The sequence below is a fragment of the Silene latifolia genome, chromosome Y, assembly GCF_048544455.1.
Source record: "Silene latifolia isolate original U9 population chromosome Y, ASM4854445v1, whole genome shotgun sequence".
Classification (NCBI taxonomy): Eukaryota; Viridiplantae; Streptophyta; class Magnoliopsida; order Caryophyllales; family Caryophyllaceae; genus Silene; species Silene latifolia.
The window spans coordinates 419,266,138-419,286,006 of record NC_133538.1 but is presented as its reverse complement, the minus strand read 5'-3'; the positions used below and the strand labels follow the sequence as shown (position 1 = coordinate 419,286,006).

The window sequence follows — 19,869 nt, the reverse complement described above, 5'->3', positions numbered from 1 at the left end:
CATACTACAATATAAATTTGACCTATGGTGTAATTCGTAGTTTTATAGAGATATGTATCCAACTATTTAAAGACTCCTAGAACATCATATATTACAAAGTATATAATCTATCTAGAGTTGAAGAAATATTTAAGTTAGATATTTATCTTTTTATTATACATTTTCTTTTATCGATTTAGTTTACAACTAAGTACTAATATATTTATTTATCTTATTTCAATATTTTATAACTTAAATAATTCACAAAACTTGAACCAATAATATCACTCGAAAATTATTTCCTCTTTTTATATATATATATATATATATATATATATATATATATATAGAAATGGGATCAAGAGAGTCCACCTCTTTACATGAGTCCCATAAGTCCTAATCTCAACCCTTAGATTGTAACAAAATGAAGGGCTAAGATTAAATCTAAAAATAAAGAGCCTATATAAAACACACCAAAACCTAATTTCTATTCATTTTCACTGCCTCTCACTTCTCTCTCTTCCTCCCTTTTTCTCTCTCGCCTCTCTCATCACTCACAAACCAACCGCCGCCCCTTTCCCCTCACCTGAGCTGCTGCCGCCGCCGCCCCCCCCCCTTCCCCTCACCCCCAGATCTACCAAAGCCGTCACACACAACCATCACCATAACTATCTTGTCCTCTTTTTTTCTCAGATCTACCGCCACCCTGCTGCTGCCGCCCGTCACGCCCTCCACCACCGACCTTTTTTTTTTTTGATTGGTCTTGTCGCGGTTGTGGCTGCTACTTCTTCTTTTTTTTTTTTTTTTTCTTTTCGTTTTCAGATCTAAAATGGTTATTGTATTTGGTGGTGGGTCTTTTGTGGGGATGAGGTGGTGATGATGTCGTGGCCGCCGCCTTTCTCTTTGTTTTTTTCATTTCGTTTTCAGATTTTTTTTTTTTTTTTTCGAATGGTGGTTCGTCGTGGCGCGATGAGCGGGGACGTCTTTTTTTTTTTTTTTTCGTTCTCTTGTGGGTGGTTGTGGCTCGGGTGAGGTGGGTCAGGTGGTGGTCGTTGGTGGTGGGTCAGGTGGTGGTCGTGTTGGATGTTGGTGGTGGGTTGTTTACCTATATAAAAAAGGACTTGCATTAAAGTTTTGACTTGTAAGCATTAAAGTTTCGACCCACAAGCATTAAAGTTACGCTTATATGACTAAAGTTACGATAGACTAAAGTGGTGAGTTGATGGACTAATTACACTCAGTTACAAACCTAAAAACAATAAAGTTTCAAAAATTATGACTAAAGTTTTTATGGCAAAACATTAAAGTTACATTCATAAAATTTCAATATTTACGTAGAATTTATAAATCAGCAAAATTAACTAAAATCAAATTTTTATATTAAAAATTATCTAAAAAAATTAAAGTTTTATATTTTACCATTAAAGTTTCACTCGTATAATATTAAAGTTATATTTATAAATCAATAAAATTAAATAAATTAAAAATTTTATATTAAAATTTGGCTAAAAAAAATTAAAGTTTCAATTTTTAGCATTAAAGTTTCACTCGTAAAACATTAAAGTTATATTTATAAATAAGTAAATTAAATAAATTCAAATTTTTATATTAGAAATTATCGAAAAAAAATTAAAGTTTCAATTTTTAGCATTAAAGTTTTACTAGTAAAACATTAAAATTACATTCAAAAATCAACTTTATATATTTAAAATAAAATTTTATAAAATAAATTTAAATTTTTATTTACAAAATGACTTTAAATATTAAAGTTACAATCATAAAGAATTAAAGTTACATTTATAAATTAAAGTTACGCTTGTACAACATTAAAGTTACAGTTTAAAAGTTTCAAATCTCAAATATCAATCTTAAAAGATCAATGGCCAAGATTAGAACTCATGGACTCACCATTTTAGGTGGACTCATTTGAACTCCTCTATATATATATATATATATATATATATATATATATATATATATATATATATATATAAATAGGATCATGTAAGTCCACCTTATTTAGTTGAGTCCATGAGTCCTCATATAAGCCATTAGATCAAAGAAAATGGATGGTGGAGATGAAAAGGAAAAAAACACTCACCCACTTGCATTAATTTGTCTCTCTCATAAATTCAATTCCCAATTCATCTAATTAATTATTTTCTCTCTATCATCACCTCACTTTATTAAGCCGTTCATAGACTCAGATGCGTAAATCATAATATGCTCAGAAAAAATGTGTATATGCTCAAAAACTACAAGGTCTGAGGTACTACCTCAGATGCGTAATCCTTTTTCTCCTTTATTAAGTTGTCTTCCCCATTTTATCATTTTTATTCATATCTAAATCAAATCTAATTTTCATTTCCGCATAAAATGAAAGTTAATTCATAAAAAGCTCTGTAAATCTTCATTCGGACTCCGATTAAGGCGAAATAAAAGGCTAAATTTATTATTTTTTTGAGCCCGTCGCAATGGTGATATTCTTATAAACCATTGAGTTTTCAAAATATTTAGTACTCCTCGGTTGTGCTCGAAATATAACGGTTTGTGTTTGTTTTCTTAATTTTTTTTTGATTTTGTTGAAATCGTTGCTTAGGTATTTAAAATGGTTTGATAATTTGAAATATAGTGATTTCTATGATTGACTTTTTGATGAATTATATCTACATTTTTTAATTATTAATTGTAGTTTTTTTTATGAAGATGTTGATGATGATGAAGATGATAAGTCGTTGGCGATATTGATTGATGATGAAGATGTTGACGAGTCTTTGGTGTTATAGATTGACGATGAAGATGTGAGATTTAGATTGATTGATTTGGATTGGTGATTGGCGATGAAGGTTGTAACTTCAATTATATAGTGTGTAAACCTATTCTTGTAAGGGTGTAACTCCAAGTAGATAGTTTGTAACTTCAGTTGTATATCACGTAACTTCAGTTTTGTAAGGGTGTAACTTTAGTACTTTACGAGTGTAACTTTATTCTTTTATTAGTGTAACTTTAATCTTGTAAGGTCATTTTGTATATACAAATTTGAATATTACTAATTTGAATGTTTGTAGTTTTAGCACAAGTTATGTAACTTTAGTGCTTCATGAATGTAACTTTAGTGCTTTATGAGTATAACTTTAATTTTTTACGAGTGTAACTATAATCTTTTAGGGTAATTTTGTATATAAAATTTTTAATTTTTGTAATTTTAGCACAAGTTTATGAAACTTTATTGATTTCTGAGTGTAACTTTAGTGCTCTGTGATTGTAACTTTTATCCTTGTGGGTGTAACTTTAGTCCTTTAAGGTCATTTTGTATATATGAAATTTGAATTTGTGTAACTTTATCACATGTCTATCTAATTTGAATTGTTGAAGGTGTAACTTTAATAGGTGACGTATATAACTTTAATAAAGGAAGTGTGTAACTTTAGTCTATCCCACCACCCTTGCCTCTTCATTTGGAATCCAATTAATTATATGAGTAAATTAATTAATTAGGTTCAAGTAGAAATAGTGTAACTTCAAGCAAATGAGATAATTTCAAGCAAATAGGGTGTAACTTCCGAGTAATTAGCAGTACTCAAAATTTTGAGAACTCAATTGTATACGAAAAATATTAACATTACGTCGGTCTCGAAAAAATAATAAATTTAGCATTTTGTTTCGCCTAAATCGGAGTCCGGATGAAGATTTACGGAATATTTTACGAACTCACTTTTATTTTACGCGAGTATGAAATTTCGTTTTATAAATCTAATATTTTGATAATTGAAATATAAATGATACTCCCTCTATTTTTCTTTATATGACTTTCTCACATTTCGAGACACACACTTCTCTCTTCAATATCTCTCAAATTATATGCTTAAATATAGTGATATGCATACTCATATCAAAGAATTTTTCATAAGGATTTTAAAGGTATAATTTTTATAATTTTTTACCAAATATATTTTTGTAAATATTAAAGTCAAAGGCTCGCCTCGAAAAAGCAAAACGTCATATATTAAAAAATGGAGGGAGTAGTATATTAATTTAATAAATTAGTTGATAGGAAAGAGAAAGTAATTGATTATAAAATTGGTAATTGAAATTAGGAGAGAGAAAGCATTAATTGCATGTTGGGTGAGTGTTTTTTTTTGTTTTAATCTCAACCATTCATTTTGTAGGATCAAATGGTAGAGATGTGGACTTATGGACTCAACCAAATTTGTGGACTCACTGAACCTAACTCATATATATATATATATATATATATATATATATATATATATATATATATATATATATATATATATATATATATATATATATATATATATAGTCAAGATCCGGTGAGAACGAACATTCGGTGAGAACGGTGAGAACGACTTATAACCATTAGATTAAATATAATCCTACGGCTGATACAACAAATCCATCAAACTTATTAGTACAAGTCAACTCCCCTTTCTCTTCTCGTAAGTCCAATATCTGAAAACTCACTACTGCCATCCCATCTTATTAATTTATTATACTACCCCAGCTTTGTTCCAAAAAAAAAAAAAAATTACTACCCAAAGTTTCCTTTCAATTCACCATTGTTAATTTCCTTAAACTCTGACCACCCATTTCCTTTGCTAGTGGCCTTTCAATTTACCATTGTTAACCATTAAAATTAACAAGATCCCATGTAATCAGAGCTCCGACAATAATCTCATCAATTAAATCCATAAATCCCAGCAATTACTATACTTGTCTGCGGCCAGAGCTCCGACGATATCCTCGTCAGACGAAGTTACATTTCAACAGAGCCATCACCGTCTTTAACCTCAGCAGCATCAGGCCAAGTCGTACCATTAGGGATATCCTCATCACCATCACCTTTGCTTTGTCGATCATCATCATTAGATTAATCATCAAATTAAAGGTCGAAGCAATTTTGTTATTGATGTATCTGAAAGCAGTTTTGAAGTATCTCATAGAATTTTTTATGTGCCTAATAAATATTTTTGTGTATATATGTTAGATACATCGAAATATTGGCTAGATACATCGAAGATTGGTGTAGATATATTGAAATAGATGGGAAAATAACGAAGGTGGGTCACAGGTGGCCTGGTGGACTGGTATCGTCATTAGATGTTGACTGGTGGGAGAGTGAGAATGCATACAAATGGAAATCAGTTGTCGAATTTCAGGATGGTGAAGTAGTTGTCTTCGACGACTTGTCTATCACGAATCAGGTTCATCGCCATTGGAAGCAACACGTTGACGCCATAAATTTGTCGTGACAATGACTGGTTGAGAATAAGACAGTAACAGGATCGCCGGCGTATGATGGTGGTGGTTGTGTCGTCGGCGTCGTCTGTTGATGGTCGTGGCGGTGACTGTCGTGGTGGTCGTCTTCTGTTGGCGGTGGCACCATGACATGTTGGGACTTGGGATGGTGGGAGGTTGTTGCCATGTTTTTATTTTCTTAAGACAATTGTACTGTGTTTTTAATTAAATAAAGGTTAGTTAGTTCGTTCTCACGTTCTCACCGAGTGTTCGTTCTCACCGGATCCTAAATCTATATATATATATATATATATATATATATATTTAGGATCAAATGAGTCCACCTTCCTTAGGTGAGTCCATGAGTCCTCTTCTACACCTTTGGATCAAACAAAATGAAAGGCCAAGATTAAAACAAAATAAAAACCTGAGATATAAAAGCTAAACAAACCCTAAACACAACACACTACCATTTTCATTTACACTCTCTAAAAACTCATTCTCTCTCTCTCTCTCTAAAGAGTATCCATTAGTCAGCACCACCGTCAACGGTCCGACGCCACCACCGCCCTCGTTATCACTATGCCGACGCCACCACCACCACCCTGCTTATTTCTTCTTCGCCTCCTTTCGTCGCCGCATGCAGCCCTTCGTCGCCAACCACTGCTACGCCGTTTCTTCCCCTTCTCCCACGCCACCACGCCTATTCTTCCTTTTTTTTTTTTTTCAAATCTGAGTAAGTGGTGGTTGTTGGTTGTTGTGAGATTTTTTTTTTGTTCCTTTTTCAGATCTGGCCGTGGTGGTGGTTGTGGTGACTCATGGTTGGTTTTTTTTAGATTTGCTTTCTTTTTTCGGGTTGTTGTTCGTTGTGGTCAGCGGTGAACAGTGGTGGTGGGGGGTTTTTTTTTTTTTTTTTTAAGATTTGGCGGGTCAGTCGTGGGTTTGCTTTTTTATTTTTTGTTGTTGATGGTGGTGTGCAGTCGTGGGTTTGCTTTTTTATTTTTCGTTTCTTTTTTTTTTCAGAATTTTTTTTGGTTGTGGCGTGGAGGCGATGGGGTGGTGAAGTCGTTTATGATGGCAGGTCAGTCGTGGGTGTTGGTGGTGGTTGGCAGCAGTGTGGACGACTTATATCTTCAATCATTAAAGTTTCACTCTCGACCATTAAAGTTTCACTCGTATACCGTTAAAGTTTCACTCTTGGACTGTTAAAGTTACAATCTCAAATTATGAGAAATTACAAATTTTTACATTATTACAGAAATTTAAATTTTGATATTGAAAATGGACTAAAAAAACTAAAGTTTCACTAGATACCATTAAAATTTCACTAGTTTAACATTAAAATTTCATTCATAAATCAATGAAATAAAAATAATATTAGTTTTACTCAAAAATCAGTTAGCTTAAACATTAGTCTCAATTATATTATTCCATAAATTCTAATTCTTTTAATAAAAATGGTTTTAAAAAATTAAAGTTATCTTTTTAAGTATTAAAGTTACACTCATATACCGTTAAAGTTATAGTCAAAAATCAGTTAAATAAAAAAAATATTAGTTATAATTATATGATTTCATAAATTAAAATTTTTATATCAAAAATGGCCAAAAAAAATTAAAGTTACAATTTTAAGCATTAAAGTTTCAGTCGTAAAATATTAAAATTATATTCAAAAATACATAAATTTAAATTTTTATTTACAAAATAACTTTAAATAATTAAAGTTACCATCGTAAAGAAGTAAAGTTTCATTCACAAATTAAAGTGTCACTCATAAAACATTAAAGTTTCATTCTATAAATTGGTTAGAAGTTTCAAATCTCAACCATCAATCTTAGAAGATCAATGGCTTAGATTAGGACTTATGGACTCACCATTTTAGGTGGACTCATTTGAACTTCACTCTATATATATATATATATATATATATATATATATATATATATATATATATATATATATATATATATATATATATACTAGATTTCATGCCCGTAGTTGGTGGGTAATATCAAAAATAATTTCTGATATATTTATCTTGAGATTGTTGCAAAGCATTCTATAACTAATATTTACCTATAATTTGGTTAATCTTTGTGAGAATTGTTACTCTTCAAAGAACACCAAGGTGTTATGGTGTTCTTTGTTCTTTTGGGTAGACCATTTTTCCATAATGTTTGGCGTCGGACACCTAGGACCGTGATCGGTACATATTATTTACATATATCATAGATATTGTTTTAATTGGTCGTCCTCTAAAATATTGCAATTGTAAATGGCACAAAAGGAATATTACACATTTCTCATTTAACTTGGACCTACTTCTATTTGCTATTTTATGTGGCTTGTCTTATCTATACTATTTAAGTCGTCTAAATTTTAAGAAGGATATACCAATTTTAAGTGATACAGAGTAATATGTGTTTTTTTAGAGCATAAGAAAAAAAAAAGGAAAAAAAAAAGACATCAATCAAACATTGAATCAAAGTCTTAATATTAAATTCAAGGACGTAGGGCATCACATTGACATCTCTCGATCTTAGAAAGATGTGACTATATTGTTTTAAGGTTTTTTTGTCAAACACAACCTTTAAAAAACTTTTTTTTACAAACACTACCTTTAAAAAAAAAGTTTGTGAAACACAACCTTTAATAAATTTTTTTTTGTTAAACAGGACATTTTGGCTAGAGCTTGAACACTTGCAATGGGGTGACTTTTAGTCGATGTTTGGTATAGCAAACGAGGTCGGTTTGAGATGTTTTTAGACTCCTTGGAAAGGTGGGAGTATAAGCTTTTTAGACGTTATCAATACGGCGGTGATAGGTGGACTTATGCGGGGTCTATTAGTTTGTAAAGTAATGGTGGTCAAGGAGTGAATTGGTGTTTTTCTGATTTGTTTTTACCTCCAATTCACTCTTTGACCAACCTTACTATATACACCAATAAACCCCACATAAGTCCACCTATCACCACCGTATTGCTAACCCCTGAAAAGCTTGTACTACCACCTTTCCAAAAAGTCGAAGAACACCTCAAATCGACCTCGTTTGCTAACTCAAATATCGACTTAAAATCACCCTATTGCAAGGTGGTTAAATTCTTGCCAAAATGTCGTGTTTTACAAAAAAAAAAAAAATTATTAAAGGTTGTGTTTTACAAACTTTTTTTTTTAAAGGTGGTGTTTGGAAAAAAAAGTTTTTTAAAGGTTGTGTTTGACAAAAAACCCTTGTTTTAATTGCCATTAGGCAGCCTCTAAATTCGAGCTTGTATTTAGAACCTTTATTTACCTCTCTCAAAAGACTACACAAACAAATTAGATCATGTTCGATTTGTACATGTTTTGTATCAACTTTAACCCGATCACCATCCTCTCAAACAAACATGGCCGATCTACATAAACAACCTAGATTGTCTCAAATAACCCCGACATTTGATATAACCTACAAATCAGGAGCATCGAATTAACATTCCACTAACCCATAAAGTAGTTATAAGAAGATACGTTTCTTGTATATGGTTGTCTTACACAAAAATATGTGCTTTTACTAAATCGAAGCCATAATCTTTGTTGTATGCATCCCAAATTGGTATATTTGACTCATTTGAAACTCTAAGACAAATGATAATTTGCCTTATTCCATATAGAAAATCACCAAAATATATATCGGCATAAAAGTGCTATAAATATACTCCCTCTTATTTCCTTATATCTTCCCTTTTCTTTTGGGCACAAAAATTAAGAAAGAGGAAGAAAGAAAGAATAAAGTATTGTAAGTTGTGAAATTTATAGGTGAGAGAAAATAATAAAGAATGAATGATGAATAAAGAATATATAAAGTAATGAGAGTTCTTGATTTTTTAGGAGAGAGAAATTAATAAAAAATGAAGGAAACTTACCAAAAAAGGAAAGAGAGAAGATAATCAAACTTGTGTGAAAAAGGAAAGAGAAAAATAATAGGAAATTGGAGGGAGTATGTGCATATTATACCAAAATATCACTGAAGAAGAGGATAACATGCGTACTATGTTGGTATGACATGGGTTGAAAATCACCTACTTTGTTATCTAAACACAAACAAAAATTGTCCATTAATAACAATAATTAGAGTACATACAATACAATTTAAAGTAGACTTACACAAAAAGATAATAGAAGGAGATATGCATATCAAATCAATAATAATGAAAAATAACAATCTAATCTAAATTGTGCAAAGTTAAGAGGAAATTAAACTTAAATTGTGAAAGCTAACATGAGCAAATAGAAAAGAAGTTTTATGAAAAATTAAAATAAAATAAAACCGTCAAATTCACAAAATAGGAGTGCATTCAAAAAGTCATGGACATGAAAAGGGGAGGGAATACATTTACATGGAAATTTTCATACTAAAAATGTTGGCCGTAGAAACTGATATAATGATACTACATACAAAACCTATTTGATATAGCATCATATATGCCTAGAGGTGGCAAACGGGTCAATCGGATCAGTTTCGGTTCGGATTCTTTCGGATCGGGTTATTTCGGTTTATCTTTCTTTTCGATTACAGTTCGGTTCAACTCAGGTTGGATTCAGTTTCCACTTTTAATCGGTTGTAGATATTTCGGGTTGGTTCAGGTTCGAGTCGGGTCAATATCGGAGCAAATAAGGTTCGAGTCGGGTCAATATCAAAGCAGATGAGATTCGAGCCAGGTCATAGTCGGATCGGATGTCAAAAAGTAATATATAATGTTTTTTTTTGTATATAATACAAATAATTTTTATTTTTAAAAATAATATATAATGTTTTTTTTTGTATAACTACGATATAATAATAATTCATTGAGGTCAAATGGGTGACAGTCATATACAAAAAGACACCTTAGATGCGACGCCTAGGTACATTCGGGTCATTTCGGGTTTCAATGTTGGGTTTCAGTCATCAATGTACGGGTTGAAATCGGTTCAGGTATATATCGGTTCGGATTAAAACAATTCAGGTTGAAACGGTTCAGGTTCATTCGATCTTGGGTCTATTTCGGATATTACAAATTCGGTTCGATTTCGAATCAATTCAGGTCGATTCAGGTTTCGGGGTGAAGTTCAGTTATACCTTTCGAATGTACGGTCAGGTGTCAATTCAGGTATTTTCGATCGGTTTTTCGGGTTCGGTATACTTTTGCCAGGTCTAATATGCCTTACATTTATACTTATATATTATTAAATCTAATGAAGTTGGTTTTTAGTGAAACACTCCATAGGATATTGTGTGGTACAGCTAAAATTGCAACAAATTTATTTCTATCTTAGCCAATATCCTTGAAAATTGCAGCGTAAGTATTCACATTCCAAAACCCCGTAGGAGGTGCCTTCCACTTTAGCATGATCAGATTTGGGTCAGTTTCTACTTGCTGCGGTCTCGCTATACACCTCTTGGTATCTTAAGGCCTGCTTAATCAACATCTGAGGCGCTCGATCATTCGTGCCCGTAAAACCGTAATTCTACGGTGAAACTCGGTTGCATCCCTCCTATCAACCTCCTGTCGAGCCCACTCCTCCATGTTTCTTATATTTCCCCACTCCTCATCCCCATTGATACCCATTTCGTTTCACACCCCCTGCGCATATGGGCATTAAACCAGAGCATGAAGGCCAGTTTCAATCTCTCTATTACACCTGCCACACTTCGGATTAATTCCAGTAACTCGTCTATGCAAGTTCCACCACTTGGAATCGCGCTTATACACACCCGCCACATGAAAGTACACACCTTGGGAAGAGTATCCAAACACCAGTGCCACCGTCACAGAGGGTCAATCAACTTCTCACTGGTTGAGACTAAATCATTTTCCATATGCCAGCGGATAAAGTTATATACCGTCTTGACCGACTACTCTCAATCTTTCGCATAATGCCATGTAATCTCGTCCTCTCCCGAATCTGGACTCATCGGAACTTTTAGTATGTCATTAGCTTCAGTTTTGATTAAAGTTTGATTTATTTTTCCTACATCCCAATAGCCCCGTTAATCCATTCTGCCACAATTGCATCCTTTGTGTACACGGTGACCAGACCCGAAAGGAAGGAGCTTTCATCGTCCATTGATCACCCCAGAACCGAACCTTATTCCTATCTCTAATCAACCATCGACATCCTTTCAATAGCATAATCTTACAATAATAGACATGTATAGCCCGTTTTTTATGCATAGTATGCTGCTTTATTGATCAGTTATACATACAATCACTACAACAGATTACATCGGACCAAATTATGATTAGTCACCAGGAGGGGAGGGCATATATCTATGACATGGAAGGGGCATTAGGGGAGGGGAGGGGAGGGGATAAATCCATGGGAAATTTCATATAAAATTTTGGCCTACGATACTTATATAAGATGATACTAAGCACGTAGTATCCAATTGATACTAAAATTTAGCATTTAAAGTGTTGCAATCTCTATCTTTTTTAACTAACTGATTACTATATGCATATTTTCTATTTTCTAATTACACTATTTATATATCTTTTTATTTATACAAATAATTTATTCAACAAAATCAATAGCCAATAAAATCGCTTCAAAAGTTCCTCTTTTAAGTATATATACTAGATTTAATGCCCGTGCGATGCACGGGCCTTTAAGTAATATCATTTCAGTAAATTTAATCTTTATTATCACTCGAATTTCTCGCTGAAAGTCACCCAGAATAAAACGTAGTTTACCTTCATTTGTAACAAACTCAACAGCTGTAAAAGGACATTACAAAACCGAAAGATTTCTATTAGTGATGCGTATTATTAAACAACTAATAGAATCAAGATTGGAGCAAACATCATTTTGTTATACTTTAAATTAACTTAATATATACATATATATACTTCGAGTAAATTAAAATAACTCTTGGAATTCATTTATCTTTTACGAAAATTTGCCCCACAATTATCTGACCTCTCAATATTAGAAGCAATTTTAAAATCATCTATATATCTTTTTTTTATACCATTAATACTATCTCAAATCTTTTGGATTTTTCACAAAATTTAGATAAGAGTTATAGAAATGTTGTGCTACCCACTTTCCAACTCTCTCGCTAATCAATACCAATACCGCCTATGTAGTTGTGATAGATTTTAAGTAATTCGCGAAAGTCTAACGCGTAATTGCGAATAATTCGCAAAGTGCTAAGCAGGTTTCATATATGTACAATTACTCAAGTGTAAGTAGGAATTTTATTAGGTAGTTGTGATAGAATTTAAATAATTCGCAAAGTGTTAAAGTAGGTTCCATGTACCATAAAGTGTAGTATTATTTTATTCTTAAGTATTTCGTTAAATTTAAACTCTCTATAATCGTTCGAAAAAAATACTTGTTATCTAACACTCGTGATCATTATCTTTTCAGTGGTTGTGTAGATACCCGTATCCGTCGATATTGGAATTTATAGAGAACCCGACAAACACCCGATGATGATAGGACACATGTATTCTTTAGTTGTCACTGTCATTATTTGGAGCTCGTTTACGAGGTAGAATGGGCGTCGTCGATGAAGTATTCTATTAATTTAAATGATATTTAAATTAATGTTTTTTTAAGTGAATTCATTTTATTAATTTAAATGATATTTAAATTAATGTTTTTTTAAGTGAGTTCATTTTATTAATTTAAATGATATTTAAATTATGGTTTTTTAGGTAAATTTAATTTATTTTATTTTATTTTGAATTTATTTTCCCAAGTTTATTTTATTGAAAATAAAATAAATAATTGATTTGATAAATCATTTTATGAGTATATTTGATTTGAAAAGTCATTTTTTTTAATGGGTTAATTGATTTGAAAAATCGATTTGAAAATCGAAAAGAACTCGTTTTGAACACTTGTTTTTGAGCTCGATTTTAGCTCGGTTTTTGAGCCCGTTTCCTTTACGAATTGGCACGAATCTCGAGTACATTAACCAACCTAGACCAATACCCATCCACCCTTGTTCGAACCCCCCATACCATGGCCCAAATTCTCGTCCCAAACAACCCCAACCAGCCCACGCATAAACCGAGCCCCCCCTGTTTTGGCAGCCAATTCCCGAGCCCAAACCCGCTCCAAACACTACCAAGACCCGTACCCATTAACCCTAACCCATACCCTAGTATCCTACCCATATTATCCTAGCTTAATCACCAAGAAAACCCCCCTCAAACCCTCACAAAAACGGCTGGACAGCAGCCATACGGGAAGAAGCCCGATTGCCTCTCCCTCTCTTTTAACCTATTTTAACTCCTTATAAATACCACCCCTTCACCATACATTTATTCCTCTAAGTTCTCCATACATCCAACCATCACCCACAAGCTTTAAACCTCAGAAACAAACCCTAAACATCCTTCAAAAACCCTAAACAAAACCGACACACAAACTGAACTGTTTGTGTGTCCTCTTCGAAAACCCTTTCGTTCCTCCATCAAACCTTCATCAAAACTCGAGTTTCTTGTTCCTAATTAACCACATAACATCCATCTACACATTAGACAAAGATTTACGAGCCAAATTGCCCTTGAGAGTACACGAAATCCCTCGAAAAACAGAGTGAAATAACACTCTGTTTTCGCGGTTTATTCTTGTCTGTCCAGTTCTGTTTGTACTCGTTTTTCATGCCCAATAACCCAAAACGAGCATGGGTTGCTTTAAGATTCCTGTTCTCCTCTCTTTCTAGTTTTCAAAACATCTTTCAAATCGAATTTTCGTCGTGAAACGAGGGAGATATCATCGTTTGAAAATCGCTGTCCAGAAAGTTTCCAAAACGCGTGTTTGCTTTATTCTTCGTCGACGACGGCCTCTCGAGATAAAATCTACCATCGATTACGACCCAAGACGGTGTCAACGATACATGTAGGTTGAGGGTGCATCAAATCCTCCTCTTTTCCCTTTTATTTCGTTTGTTTTATGCTTCTTTTTTATTGTCTTATTTTTTGTTTGTTTTTTCGTTTGTTTATCGATTGTTTTAAATTAACTATGAAACTAGTTAGTCCGAGTATGAGTTAAAGTACCACCATGAACACCCGCGTTGACTTGAGATGGAAAAAGAAACCGCTACATCAGTCGGTCGTACACCCCCGTCTCATTTACATATCCTCGTGTTCAAGGTAGGGCATAAATAAAACGATTGTCTAACTTTCTTCGCTTTTGACCCCCTTATTGTTTCGGCCAAATCGACATACCCTAGGACCCGTTGTATGTTAGTTTAACCTCTGATTGTTAACCTATGACGTATTTAGATGACATTAAATTAATTTAATAACCTAATTAGACATATTAGGGTACATCGACATAGCTTTAAAAATCAACTAACAATTCTGTAAATAATTGAACGCATCTTTCTTTTTCACCTAATTTCTCGCTAGTATAAGAGTGCGTGATTAGCACCTTCTTATTAACACTCGATGAGTTAACTTAATTTGCAAACTTGACCTAATTCAACCCCCCTTTGGACCGTGTAGAATATTCGACTTTAAGCGAAGCTTTCTGACCTTTTTTTATCGTCGTTTTCCAATGTATCTCCCGTATCGCTTTGCAAATCCTTCTAACTAATGAACCCGACCTAAGAATTAGGGTAGCCGTGTCTGGGGGCCGTGGCTTTAGGCCGTGGGGTTGGCCACGTCTTTCCTTGTCTCGTTTGTTTTATATCTTTTGTTCTTTGTTGTTTTGTAGCTTGTAATTTATAGTTTGTTTATCGAGTTGTAATCTTTCAAGTTTGTTTTCTTTTATCGAGTCAAATGATTTCTAAAAACCTTAGTCTTGTTTGGTTAGACGGTTGTTCCCCAATGCTTGTAGGAGCGTAGTAAACCGCATGTTGTCTAAAGCAACATGGCCCGGTTTATGCTAATGCATGCTTTGGTGCGTAGCCCTATGTCTAATTCGATGAGATTAAGTGAAAGCACGCATTATGAGGAGTGACCCAAGGCCGTGTGTCATGTAGGCCGTGAGTCACCCCCCCTTGTGCACGGTTTTCTAGGCCAAACGGCCATGTATTGCGTCGTGTGTATAGCTTTGTATTTAGATCGAGTTGTATCTTTAATTTGTTGTTGTGTCGGCATGAAATGCCTGGTTTGTAATAGGTAGATCCCAACGGCTCCCCCATTCCCCATCAAGCCTTGTTTGCTTTCGTTTGAATGTTGCTAGATCAATCAACCCACATGCTAAATTACAACTTTGACAAAGTTAGTTTAGTTGCATCTAAAACGACATAGAAATTGTTGTCACATGATAGGGTTAAAACAACGTTTGCATATCATACATCGTACGTAGCTATGACCTTGTTTGAAATCCGACACTTGACTTAGTAGAGGCCGTTATTGACGGGCGGGGTTGGGTGTCCTTATGGGCTTCCCAACACGTACCCTCACCCCTTACTCAAGATCTATGGTTTGTGGATCCGTCTAAATACCATTGGATTACGAGAGTCATTCAAATCGAGTGATATAGGGTACAAGTCTTTATTTTTAATCACTCGTAGTCGATTGGCTTTATGCTTTTCGATGAAAGGTGTAAAGTTGACTTGAACGGTTCCAAGTTCCCATAAAACTTGGTGGCGACTCTAATTTGTCTTAATTCGATTCGAAAGAACCTCGAGTCGATTATGCCTAGTGTGGATCCCGCAGACGCAGTTCCCGAGGGCCTTGTTCACAGTTTGGCGACTCTACTGGAAAAGAGGACTAGTTACACTTTGTGTTTCTAGGGTCTTTTCCTCCGAGGTGAAACTTGAAAAGAAAGTGTTGGAAAGTAAAACATTACTCATCGTGCTACGATTCATGCATAAACCCTTAAGGACTTGCCCGGGCCGTCCCAGCGTTTCTTCGTGATGCGTGGGGGGCGACGTCCCACTATGCCAGGAAGCTGCACATTGCTCGCTTCCACTTCGCCTCGCGTGGGTCTTGATGGTGGGGACGATCTTCTAGGTACTTTACCTTAAGACACCTTGCTCTATAAGACCGCAAAAGGATGGAGGGCATAGACCTTCTTGTAGAAGACTTGCCGAGACTTAGAGATGTCTAGGAGCATACATCCTTATAACATGAGAATGACAATGTGCAATTTGTTTTCCCAAGTCTTTTTTTCGAAAATTCCCATGTCCTTTTCAAAACCGAACTTTTGAACAACTTACTAGCATGGTTTTAAAAACGCGGAATGCTGCCCAAATAGGACTAGAATTTTCGGCCAAAATGAGCTTTTATAGCCGGCATGCTGCCCATTTCAAATCTCATTTTCAAATCAATCCTTCGTTTTTTCCAAATCTGATCCAAAATGTTTCTCGAACCTCAACCAAGCATGAAATGCGTCGAGTCGTGTCCGGGTCCTGGCCGTGTTAGGCTAGACGTTTTTTCATTCCAAGAGTCTAGAACACGACCTTGTTGGGTCACCCAAACTCACCTCTTGGGCTTTGAGTCATGTTGGTCGACCTTTTGGTCTAGGATAGCCCACAAAAAACGTCCAAGCTAGGCCCTTTAGGACGTTTCACATGAACCCATGGGTTATGTTAGCCCAATCACGGGTTTAGTCACACCAAGTCCAATTTAGAATCAAGTTATGACAGTTTGAGTCATGTCGTTTTGTCGAGTCTAAAATGAACCGATGTCTAAATCAAACCGTGAGTCGAACCCTTGCTTAATCAATCTCAAGTCGAGTCTTTGTTTGAGTCAAGTTGGGGTCGAGTCCTTAAGTGTGCAGGGGCTCTTACTTTAAATATTGACTCAGTACGGGGTTTTCTTGTAGAAAGGCCGCCAAAAACCCGACGTCAAGCAATGGAAGATGCTGTTAACAAGCTTACTGAGGCCGTGAACCTCATGATGACCCGAATGGATGCGATCGAATCTAAGTTGGTTGAAGATTCCTCTTCATCTACCCCACCTCGACTCGATTTGGAGAAACGGTTCAAGTTCATCGAGGACCGTTTGAAGCTCTCCCAGGGGAAGAACATTCACTATGAGAATGCTAGGGCCTATGCCCCGGTTCAGGATAAGCTGCCCACGAACATGGTACTCACTGACATCCCAAAGTTCAAGGGCACCAAGATCCGTCCACCATGTTAAGGCCTATAAAGGGTACTTAGCATCGAAGGGAGTACCTGCTGACATGCTCTCTGAAATTTTTGCCCAATCTCTCGGGAGAACACCGAAGGCGTGGTTCTACAATCTTGACCTTAAGAACTTCCCCACTTTCGAAGATATTACGGTGGAGTTCGCAAGCACTATGTCTTGACAATGTTGAGATTCAAACCAACATAAGAACTTTGGAGGTTATGACACAGAAGGAGAAGGAGGGCTTTACTGAATTCCTCGCAAGATGGCGCGCTGAAAGCGTGAAGTTAGCTAAGAAGCCTGATGAAGTTGAAATGGTAGATAAGTTCGTAATGCTCTGAAATACCAAAATTTTGGTTCTTTCAAAGAATTGATAAGGATCGGGATAAAGGTAGAGGATGATGTCCGAATTGTTGAAGCTGAGAAGCCAAAGGGATACCAAGGGGCTTCGTCATCTAAAGCAAAAGCACCCGCAGCGGCCCACTTTGTTGAATCTGTCAATCTCTTAGATGGACAGTCAAAAAGGCCTCCGCGCCAAGCTCCGAGGGTATTCACCGATATCGGGTGCACTTATGCCTATGCTCTCCAAAGGCTCATGGCCCAAGGAAAGTTGAAGCCCATTGGTCCAACTCCGGATCCACCTGCTGAACAACAAGGAAAATGGTACAAACCGAATGCCTACTGTGCCTTTCATCAAGGGAAGGGACACGATACCGAAAGGTGCTTTAGACTAAAGCGCGAAATTCAAGATATGATTGAGAACGGAACGCTCCCAATCCCGGCTATAAAGCCCAACAACGTCACCAATCCGTTTGGCGACCACACTAACTTTGTCTCTACCAAAGATAGTGTCGATTACTCTCACTTGATCCGCCCATGTCGTCTAAAAGGGGTTTTCGTCGGAAGAATATTCGTGGATTGCTCCAAATTCCTACCAAGCTCGAGAAACGAGATTACATTCGGGGATTTTGTTGTCAATTGTACTCCTTACATACTCCGAAGCGGCAATGAAATCAATGGCGTTTGGGCTGATGATGAGGATGATGTTTACCTCGTCAAAGGTGCGACAATTCCTCACACGCAAGAAGAAATCTTAAAGGTGAGGCAAGATGCCCTAGAGTCAAACCATTTGACTAGATCCGGGCGCCCATATCGTGTGGAGAAAGCTAAGGATATCCCGAGTAAGGCACCTCAAAAGGAGCCGGCAGTGGTCGAAGTTCTTGGTGAAGGGTCGACCTCCGAGGCTTCCCTCATCAAGCAACTCCAAAAGACTAAGGCCGACGTGTCTATCTGGCAACTTATCCTAAGCTCTTTCGAACATCGTCAAGCTTTGTTACAAGCTCTGATGAACATGACCGTGTCGTCAAATACTACTCCTGCGGACATGGTCACTCACATCGCCCAGAATCGGCCTCAGATTACCAACGCTGTGACATTCTCCGACGAAGATCTACCACCGTTCGGACCTCGACATAACCTGGCCCTCTATATTGCTACCGTGTGCCTCAACAAGCACATCCCTATGACCTTGGTTGACGACGGATCGGCTGTCAACGTACTCCCTCTGAAAACGGCGCATATTCGGGCTTGAGAAGAATGACTTCATCCCCACTACGCAGACGCGATTCGGGCATTCGATGGCACTGTGCGTCGAGTGAGTGGACTTGTCGACCTGGTAGTACAGACTGGGCAAGTGGAAAAGAAAATAAGTTGCCAAGTAATTGACATTTGCTCATCCTTCAACTTATTGTTGGGAAGGCCCTGGATCCATGCCGCGAAGGCCGTAACATCAACGCTGCATCGAAAAATCAAGGTCCCACTCAATGGCAAAACCGTCACCATTGACGCCACGCCACCATCAGTAGCAGGAGGAGACATTACTTCCGAAGTAAGGGTCGAAGTTACCAATGACGCATGTGGTTTCGAGATTATCAACATGATCGAGCTGAACTCCGAAAATATGGATCTATATACGGGAAGCCATGTCTGCGAGGTAATTCTCAAAACTGGGAAGTACTTCGGTTTCTCTTTATATCCTATAAAGGAGGAGGCTTTCAAGTTGAAACCACCCGTGGCCAAAGGAGTAACCTTCGGGCTTGGATATGAGCCCACTGAGAAAGATCTACGGGAAAAGAGGGGAAGAACGATCGAAGATCGAGATATTAAAATGGGACCGTATCACCTAACTCTCAATGGTCACTTCGTGAAAGCTGGGGAAGAACTCCCTTGCATGGACTTCCCCGAACCTATCTTTGACCCAAAGAAGAACCTTATGGTCCCAGGAATCGAAGTATTCCAAGATTGCTACTACATCCCTGAAGACATTTTGACCGTGATGCCAGTAGAAACCAAACCGGACCCAATGAATGACGAGAAAGCCATGGGTCTCCTTTTCGGCGAAGAGAAGAAATCACCAATACCAAACGAAGATTTGGTAAGCATGATCCTGAGAAGCGAGCGGTTTGACCCATCTACCCTCATCACCGATGTGGATCCTCTTAGGACCAACACGGGATGGCGGAAAACAATCAAGTGGACTGACAACAAAGGACTTCTTTTCAAGTTGACAACGGGAG

At 36.2% G+C, this 19,869-nt stretch overlaps 1 long non-coding RNA gene across 1 annotated transcript; it reads left to right on the top strand.

Moving 5' to 3' along the window:
* The first annotated feature begins 2,474 nt into the window (after nt 1–2,474).
* LOC141626523 (uncharacterized) lies at nt 2,475–3,053 on the top strand. The gene is made up of 2 exons (XR_012536103.1): nt 2,475–2,525; nt 2,686–3,053. It is a non-coding gene; the product is annotated as an uncharacterized LOC141626523 (long non-coding RNA).
* The last annotated feature ends 16,816 nt before the right edge of the window (nt 3,054–19,869 follow it).